The sequence below is a fragment of the Danaus plexippus genome, chromosome 17 (assembly GCF_018135715.1).
Source record: "Danaus plexippus chromosome 17, MEX_DaPlex, whole genome shotgun sequence".
Lineage (NCBI taxonomy): Eukaryota > Metazoa > Arthropoda > Insecta > Lepidoptera > Nymphalidae > Danaus > Danaus plexippus.
The window spans coordinates 7,904,026-7,915,086 of NC_083548.1; the positions used below are offsets into that span (position 1 = coordinate 7,904,026).

The 11,061-nt window shown below is 30.6% G+C and overlaps 1 pseudogene; it reads right to left on the bottom strand.

Annotated features, from left to right (window-relative positions):
- Positions 1-477: 477 nt before the first annotated feature.
- Positions 478-4,372, bottom strand: LOC133319310 (uncharacterized; annotated as a pseudogene).
- Positions 4,373-11,061: the final 6,689 nt, after the last annotated feature.

The window sequence follows — 11,061 nt, forward strand, 5'->3', positions numbered from 1 at the left end:
AATATAATATAATATAATATAATATAATATAATATAATATAATATATATAATATAATATAATATAATATAATATAATATAATATAATATAATATAATATAATATAATATAATATAATATAATATAATATAATATAATATAATATAATATAATATAATATAATATAATATATGTCGAAGAGCCATGTCCAAGTTGATTATTAGGAGCTGTGACGTCAGCGATGTTATCGTCACATAACACTATTTCCACCTATCAGGTTATCCATTTTCACCAATAAAGCACTCTCACTTACTCACACCACTTTATTTTCAACTTTAACTAACACTTAGTAATTTCTCCTGGATAGCTCTCACACCACTGTGTCCTCGCCACAGATGTCTCCGAATATAAATGGTTTTCGTGGAGTCATTACATTTACTCTTAATTTTAAATAATAACTTACAAAGATTATTCGTAGTAATTCAAATAAACAGTAATCATTACAAAAGTTTTCGTAATCAATTATTAAACCAACTAAACTTTATATTGCCATTTAAAATTTAAAGAAATCATAATTGAATAACATTGATTACAAAATGGTTACTGTTTAAGTTTGTGTTTTACTAAAACTCACAAAATAACTTATCTTTACATATTACAAATCACGATACGAATTGCCATTTACTTTCCTTCAATACAAATAGTACGACGATCTATCAAACAAATAATTTTGTTAAAGTTATTACTAACGCCTTGACATTGTTTATGTCACATCTACCCTCTAAAGTGAAATACATATGAAACAACTATACATATGAAACAACTACCCTTTATAATGGTTTTTTAAATGTCGTTGCGCCGACACGGCCATTCTGCGGCCTGGTGCGTGCCCTGCACCAGTTTTACTTTGTTGTGATATATCAACGTATCAACATACGCTGTATTAAAGAGATCACTTGGATTCTCTGAACCTGTGTTTGTGTTTTTTTTTTTTTTTTTACGCAAAATGCTCCACGCATCTTTGCTTACTTTTATTGAAGTGGGTTTGTTGCTGTGGTCTGGGCGGTCTTGTACGCCGTGGTCCACAGGGGCTCTAAGGGATTGAGGTAGGTCGATGCTGTGGTCTGGGACTTTCGTCCGTGGTCCACAGAGGATATTGATTTTATGATGTTGCTGTGGTCTGGGCGGTCTCGTACGCCGTGGTCCACAGAGGATATTGATTTTATGATGTTGCTGTGGTCTGGGCGGTCTCGTACGCCGTGGTCCACAGGGGCTCTAAGGGATTGAGGTAGGTCGATGCTGTGGTCTGGGCGGTCTCGTACGCCGTGGTCCACAGAGGATATTGATTTTATGATGTTGCTGTGGTCTGGGACTTTTGTCCGTGGTCCACAGAGGATATTGATTTTATGATGTTGCTGTGGTCTGGGCGGTCTCGTACGCCGTGGTCCACAGGGGCTCTAAGGGATTGAGGTAGGTCGATGCTGTGGTCTGGGCGGTCTCGTACGCCGTGGTCCACAGAGGATATTGATTTTATGATGTTGCTGTGGTCTGGGACTTTTGTCCGTGGTCCACAGAGGATATTGATTTTATGATGTTGCTGTGGTCTGGGCGGTCTCGTACGCCGTGGTCCACAGGGGCTCTAAGGGATTGAGGTAGGTCGATGCTGTGGTCTGGGCGGTCTCGTACGCCGTGGTCCACAGAGGATATTGATTTTATGATGTTGCTGTGGTCTGGGCGGTCTTGTACGCCGTGGTCCACAGGGGCTCTAAGGGATTGAGGTAGGTCGATGCTGTGGTCTGGGCGGTCTCGTACGCCGTGGTCCACAGAGGATATTGATTTTATGATGTTGCTGTGGTCTGGGACTTTTGTCCGTGGTCCACAGAGGATATTGATTTTATGATGTTGCTGTGGTCTGGGCGGTCTCGTACGCCGTGGTCCACAGGGGCTCTAAGGGATTGAGGTAGGTCGATGCTGTGGTCTGGGCGGTCTCGTACGCCGTGGTCCACAGAGGATATTGATTTTATGATGTTGCTGTGGTCTGGGCGGTCTTGTACGCCGTGGTCCACAGGGGCTCTAAGGGATTGAGGTAGGTCGATGCTGTGGTCTGGGACTTTTGTCCGTGGTCCACAGAGGATATTGATTTTATGATGTTGCTGTGGTCTGGGCGGTCTCGTACGCCGTGGTCCACAGGGGCTCTAAGGGATTGAGGTAGGTCGATGCTGTGGTCTAGGACTTTTGTCCGTGGTCCACAGAGGCTCTAAAAGATTTGAAGAAAGGTAATATTTTAGTACAGGTTATAAAATTTTTTTTTTTTTTTTTTATTGACCTCATGTCAAGTTCCTCAACTTGAGAGATCTTTTGATAAAGACAATTGTCAATAAATTGATACTTTACTAAGCAATGAATGTTGGACCAAGTTTATTGATCGTTCATTGGATTCAACTTCTAAATTTTCAGAAGCTTCAACATTTAATGGACTGTCGTAATGTGGAGGGTCATCAATCTGATCCGCCGACACGGTTCCTGCTGCTGCTGGATTTGGTGCTGGACGTAATTGATCATGAGCTAACTTACGCGGCCGGCCTCTACCGGTTACACGTTTTAGCATGTAACGATCACGTTCCAATATTTTGTATATTTCGTATGGTTCAGTATTTTTCAGATCCAAAGAAGTTTGTTTACGAGGATTAGTTTTGATTAGTGCATAGTCACCTCTTTTAAATGAACGTAGCTTACCTTTACTTTTTTCAAAACTCTGTTTATCATATTCCGCCGAAGCCAACATTTTCTGTTGCACATATTCCTCCAATACATCAAAATTTATAAATTCATTCTCAAAATCAATTAACCTTAATAGTTCCGATGGCACACAATGCTGCCGACGAGTGAGAAGAGTTAGAGGTGCAACTCCAGTAACTCTATGAGGCGTGCAATTAAACGAGAGTTGCAATGCTTCAAGAGCAGTCTGCCAGTTTTCGGTAGTGTAATTTTTATAATAGTTAGGGCATTTTTTAAAGTGCTCATGATACTTTCAAGCTGTCCTTTAGCTCGGCTTATTCCTGGTGCGATTGAATGTATGTTGCTCCCAAAGCGGTTACAATAAACTTTGAATTCACCAAGAAACTCTCGACCTCCATCAACCATGATCTGAACTGGTGTTCCAAAAAGATGTACTAATCGTTTCAAGGCTGCGAGACTGACCCTTCACTACTCCTAGTTCCTAATTTCCAGGTAATGTCCATATGTACTACTTGAAATGCTGCCGTGGGTGTCTGGATTGAATGAAGTCGTACTTGTTGCTACCTGACGAATTTTTGATGTTCTGCAAATTATAAAATTTTCAACAAATCTTCTGATTAAAGTAATTATTTTATCAAAAACATGTCTTTTATTTTTTGAAGAGTTCTCTCCCATCCTGGGTGATGTAATGCGGTGTGAAATGAATTTATTAAATTCTCGTCTGCCCGTGATCATGGTTGCTGAAAAGTAACCGAAACGTCGGGAGCCTGTAATTTTAACAAAAATTAAGCACGCGTATATCCGAAAAATATTAGTTTCATTTAAATGAATTTACTATACTCCCCTGAAATAATGATAGGAACGACTATGACTTCATGTTGGCCAAGCACAGGATCTGTTAAAATTTTCTTTAGGACACCTTCTCTTAGTGTATAATTTGCGGCTGCGTGGTCGCTGCTTATGCTATCTTATTAAAGGACGAAGTAAATCATCGAGTCTTTGTTCTATTTGTAACCATTCCATGTCTTTGCTTATCATATTGACAGATATTTCATTAGATGGGTTTCTACATCTATGAATTCACGGAAGTAAATCCTTTTTATGTTTGGATGCTTTCAAAGCATTACAATTTTAAACTTTCGACCGTATAAATAGTGTCGAAAATGTTTTGTTGCCCGTACTACTGCCAGAGTCTCGAGCTCATAAGAGTGGTACCGGCTCTCCGCGTCAGTAGTTATTTTTTTTTGACTGATATATACTACTGGATGACGGCGCCCATTAACGATCTGAGCTAGAACTGCTCCGTATCCAATGCTACTATCATCTGTATACAGCTCTGTTGGTGCTGTTTCTTTCTCGAATAATTTTATGTTCAAGTAATTCCTTAATAATTGAACGAACTGTTTCCCTCCTTACAGGACTTAATCGATATGGTCTATGTTCTACATATCTATCGTTATCTAAAATTGCGTATCCTTAGTATTATCATAGTTATGTTCTTTAAAACGAACGATGTCCCGCGAGTATCCAGTCTCTGGTTCGATGTGAAAAGTCGTAATCAAAACATCCCGCAATTCCGATCACGTTGTTGTAAATATTAACCAATTGTCAACCCATAACTTTGTGCGTCCTCTGAGTAGACTCCGGACCTTCATTCTGATTTCGTAATCAGTAAAGTTATAGGTTTCCATTGCAGTTGTAATATGTTGACACCATTCTCTGATTCCAACATTCATGTCCCGGTCATATGATGGCAGGTATCAGTAATTTTAATTTTGGCTTCTGGTTGACCAGGAATACGATCGACATACGCTTTATCACTTTTAGCATTTGTGAAAAAATAATAATAATAATTCGGTATTTACCACTGCAACAGAGCCTCCAGTATTGTCAGATGGACGAGTAGAAGTAGGTAATCCCACTTCTGATGTCGAAGAGCCATGTCCAAGTTGATTATTAGGAGCTGTGACGTCAGCGATGTTATCGTCACATAACACTATTTCCACCTATCAGGTTATCCATTTTCACCAATAAAGCACTCTCACTTACTCACACCACTTTATTTTCAACTTTAACTAACACTTAGTAATTTCTCCTGGATAGCTCTCACACCACTGTGTCCTCGCCACAGATGTCTCCTAATATAAATGGTTTTCGTGGAGTCATTACATTTACTCTTAATTTTAAATAATAACTTACAAAGATTATTCGTAGTAATTCAAATAAACAGTAATCATTACAAAAGTTTTCGTAATCAATTATTAAACCAACTAAACTTTATATTGCCATTTAAAATTTAAAGAAATCATAATTGAATAACATTGATTACAAAATGGTTACTGTTTAAGTTTGTGTTTTACTAAAACTCACAAAATAACTTATCTTTACATATTACAAATCACGATACGAATTGCCATTTACTTTCCTTCAATACAAATAGTACGACGATCTATCAAACAAATAATTTTGTTAAAGTTATTACTAACGCCTTGACATTGTTTATGTCACATCTACCCTCTAAAGTGAAATACATATGAAACAACTATACATATGAAACAACTACCCTTTATAATGGTTTTTTAAATGTCGTTGCGCCGACATATAATATAATATAATATAATATAATATAATATAATATAATATAATATAATATAATATAATATAATATAATATAATAATATAATATAATATAATATAATATAATATAATATAATATAATATAATATAATATATATATATATAATATAATATAATATAATATAATATAATATAATATAATATAATATAATATAATATAATATAATATAATATAATATAATATAATATAATATAATATAATATAATATAATATAATATAATATAATATAATATAATATAATATAATATAATATAATATAATATATATAATAATATAATATAATATAATATAATATAATATAATATAATATAATATAATATAATATAATATAATATATATAATATATATAATATAATATAATATAATATAATATAATATAATATAATATAATATAATATAATATAATATAATATAATATAATATAATATAATATAATATAATATAATATAATATAATATAATATAATATAATATAATATAATATAATATAATATAATATAATATAATATAATATAATATAATATAATATAATATAATATAATATAATATAATATAATATAATATAATATAATATAATATAATATAATATAATAATAATATAATATAATATAATATAATATAATATAATATAATATAATATAATATAATATAATATAATATAATATAATATAATATAATATAATATAATATAATATAATATAATATAATATAATATATATATAATATAATATAATATAATATAATATAATATAATATAATATAATATAATATAATATAATATAATATAATATAATATAATATAATATAATATAATATAATATAATATAATATAATATATATAATATAATATAATATAATATAATATAATATAATATAATATAATATAATATAATATAATATAATATAATATAATATAATATAATATAATATAATATAATATAATATAATATAATATAATATAATATAATATAATATAGTTATGAGAGGAACTGTTTACTAAGTTACAGTTAGGGTTAAATTTCTAAATTATTAAATTGACGATTATTGGCAATCCACTAAATAATAAGAAAATAGGCAAATAAAATAAGAAATAGTTTTCGTCTAATTTTTGTTTTATTATTAAAATAATAATAAACTAAAACTTCCATTTAAATTTAAATAAGAAAAATATACAATGAAAATCATAGTATTATTAGTGGAAGTGATGTCAAATTGATAGAAACAATTTTTCAGTTGAACTTCTAACAAAATCGGTAACGTATAAATTGTGAAAGAAAGAAAGAAGAACGAAAACAAAAATTCTGCCTGTAAGTTGTCAAAGCGTCGTATTTTTAAATGACTACAAAATACATTAGTATTACACTTACCCTTTTCTATACTGAAGTTCATTCAACTGGTATTACTCGAAGCTATATTACGATATTAACGAAATCTATTTAAGGTTCAAAAACCTCTTATTAGAAAAAATCGGTGAAGTTATATTAATAATACTACGTAAAATAGTATTTAAACTTTTAATCACTAGAATTGGAAAAATAACTATTTACTTTTAATGAACTTAAAACCCAGCCATCAGAAGCTGACGCACACATGGAAAACAAACATCACACACATACAAGTAATATTATAAAAATTTCACTTTCATCCTGTAGTGAAACCTCACCGGCTCGGCTTTATGGTCTCCTGGTAAAATGTTATGAGTCGGTGTTATGCAACCAACGAAGCTGAATGAGAGAAAATTTAACTACGAGAAAAAAGAAGAGTAAGTAACAGAGCAAAGGTTAAGTAAGCATGTCAGAATTTAAATAGACGTCTGTGAAAGTAACAAATTGCAAAATGTCAAGTAATCAGCTACAATAAAACTTTAATAATAATAAATTAATGACACATAACTTAAAACTCGATTTATTTATAGAGATATTTACAGTGTACAAAAAGGAAAAAAAGGAACACGTGATTTAAAAGCATTAGCTAGATTTATTAATTTATTAAGGTACCAAAAGTAGTTTACATTATTATAAAAGAATAGTTATGCACAAAGGATAAATTATCTCCTTAAAAGAGATCTCCACCAAAAACCCTCTTGATAGAGGAAACAATAAAAGAAATGTGGTTTAAGTACAATAAAAAGAGAAGGAAAAAATAAAAAAAGATATATATATAAGCATACAAACAAAATTATAGTAATAGATAATTTGGATATTAGACATACATAAATATATAATATACATGCCATAATTACTGCACTCTGCAGTAATTATGGCAGTCTCTGTAATTATACAATGTGTGAGATCCACAGCTGGTATATTCACATTACTGTGTTTACGTACTGTCAATTATAATTGTATAAAAAAATATCCACATTCCTGTCTTTTCTTAATAAAGATTTCACAAAAGGTAAAAATACAAACATGAGACATGCGCACAGTATGACGTTGAATATTGGAAGCTCCTATTAAAACTTAAACTACGTGGTTTTATGTTCTCCTGGTAAGATCAGAGTGTTGCGTAACAGTCACGTTTTCATAACATTGCTTACCAGGAAAACATAAAACGAGAGATCGTGGTTTAAAAAACTGGTTACTCATTATATTTTCTGTGATATTTGATTTTAAATGAAATAAGCTTGTTCAGAAGACCATAGCTGCACACTTCAATTTTATTCTTTATAAAGCATCACGCTTCCATTTTTTTATTTCTACTCTGATCTCAAATTAAGTAAGTTAATTTTGCAAACTAAATTTTATGCTGAATATATTTGCTAATCTTTGTCAATTTCGTAAAAAAAATATAAAAATAATATTTTCACAATGCTTTTGATATAGGGCTAATACTATAAATTATATATTTTTTGTATTTTTACGTCCAACACTGTAACTGCATTCATCATTCAAAGTTTTTGCTTAATTTATTTCTTATTATTATTATTATTTAGCAAGAACATCCCTTCAGAGGCTTAAGGGTCTGTGCGCATGGAATCGTTGATTGTTTTGGGATATGTTTTATCTTAGAGGAAATATGCTGGAATGTTGGTTCTACAGTAAATGGGATTTTTTGTCTTAAATAAACACACGTGGGTGTTCTTGGGATTGAACTGAACCAAACCCAAATTCCTCCATTGATAATATAAATTTAAAACACAAGGCTCTTACTGCTCTCTTCTACTCGTTCTCGAGGAATATTTGTTTAGCTCCTGTAAGAAGCATTACCAGTACTGTTATCTACAAAGCAAAGAATGTTGTTGGTTTGCAGTATTATACATAGTGGCCTTGCACCATGGAAAAGGCGGTGATTTTCTCTCATATTCAAGAGACGAATTCAATCAAATCACACTTATTATACGACGTTTTTGTAACACAGCTTACATAAAAATATATTCTATAATATTTATAATTAAAAGAGTTAAATAATCGCTTTCAACCGAAACAAAACATTACTCTCTCGGTTTTGTGTTCTCCTGATAAGTTTTTTTGGTTTGAGTTAGTGTGATAAAATCAACCAATATAATTAATTAATTGACTTGTGTTGGAAAGAATTTAAAAAACCTATTTTGTCGATAGATTATAATTAAAACGAAGTACCAGAATCTCTAATCAGAAAATTGTAAGCAGAAAATGAAATGACGCCGATGAAACAGAATGTAAGTTATTAAATATCAAAAATTTATTTCTTAAGTAAGATATCTTTCATATTTAATATAATTTGCTTGGCTTTTTCATGTTGTTATTTATAAAATTTATTTATTCGTTATCATAAAATAAATGCACCCAACAAAAAACTTACGTTATCGTAATGTTGCATATCAAACAATTTGCTATGGTCCTGATACGAAAAGTAAAAGACTACTTCTCCTAATACATTCACATATAATGAATGAATGTACTAATACTTACATTACATAATATTAAATAGTATGTTAGGTTTATAAAATAAGATGTTAAAAGTTCTAAAAGAAAATAAAAAGTCACGCACACGAGCGAGACTCATTCCTGCAATCTTAAAAATGAAAAAAATTTACATTATTAAAAGAAGTTAAAATAAATTCAATTATTCAGGCACATAACCTGATATATGAATTTAAGAGTATAAATCCTTTGTCGCCTAAAAGATAAACAAAAGGCGAACTTAATATAGGCATTCTTTACCGTCAACCATAAATGTAATAATCAAAACAATTTGATAAAATAAGAGAGAGAAGTAATAATATATCTGTCGGAGTAAGACGCAAACCGAGGTTTTTAAAAAGAGTGACGTCGGCATAACTGACGTCACCAAGGCCTATATTCATGTATGTCATCAGGTTCTCAGAGTCTTGAAGGTAACCTCGTAGATGGTTTGACTGATCCCTTACTTTGAAAAGGTCCTTACCCTGCAACGGGTCGAGCAAGACTACCTGTAATCTGTACTCTCGCCTCTTTTTATACCAACATTGTTGTGACTACACTTCCACAGTTGGCTCCTCAGATGCTTATGCGGGTGACACCTGATAATTTCAACTGCCCTCAATTATTAGTTATTCAAATAACAATAACTGTGACGATATATCTGATCTAAATGTAACTATTAAGTTAATTAAAATATAACATAAAATATATCAATTAAAAAAATACTCAAATCAAAAATAAAATAAGGTAAATCATCCCGTACACGACCGGTTTTGAAAATCAAAAACCAGGTAGTGCATATTTTTTTTTTAATTTAGTGCTTATAGTATCTTATTCCACGGAATATTAAGAAAATTTTAATCACTGTATTTGATTAATCCGTATGCTTCACTGCTCAAACATTCATAAGTACGGCTGGAAGGGATTGTGTCGAACGTTGGTCTTTTAAAGCATTGCTTCTCAATTTATGTTCTCCTGGTAGCCAATGTTATGGAAAACGTGACGTTACGTAACACTCAAAACATATTACCAGGAGAACATAAAACTATGTAAGTTCAAGTATTAGTAACACTTACACAATCAACATCCCATTGCGTGCTTGTATGCATGTAAGGGTATTTTTAAATAAATATTGAATTTTTTGTTGGAATTTAATAAATAAGAATGTTATAAAAATGAAAGGCGAATGTAAGAAATTTAAAAGAAAATTATATTTAAAAACTAAATTATAATTAATTGAAATATTGTTCGTCGAATAAATATTTTTCTGATATAATAAAGATGATTTTGCACGAAAGTTATATTTAATTGGTTTTCATTCTCTTTTGTATGCAATATATATGTTTTTGAGAACGATTAACAAATAAGTAACTATTGTTTAAAATTAATCGTTTATAACTTTAAAATAGTCTCACATGCTTTTCAAATGCTAAACTTTGATGAAAAATATTGTACTTTTATGTAATATTAGATATTGTTATTATTTTTAAAAATAAATAAGAATAAAATAAATTTTGAATAGCTTTTAAGCAGTAGGTTAAGCAAGTCATTATATTTTTCTTTTGGTGGTCCAAAAGAAAAAAACAATGATAATAACTTACTACAAAACATAATCTTTACTTAGTGCATGTACACATGTCATATGCTTTGAAATCACATGTTTCTTTTTTTACACTAGAATGAGGATTCCTAAAGTTGGTAACTGTTCTTTAAACTACCACAGTTACTGAGATGCATATATTGTATGAAGTTATTGAGGTCGTGTATATAATATGTTTATGGTTGAGTTATTATATCTTACGTCTTGCTTGGTAGTAGTTTCT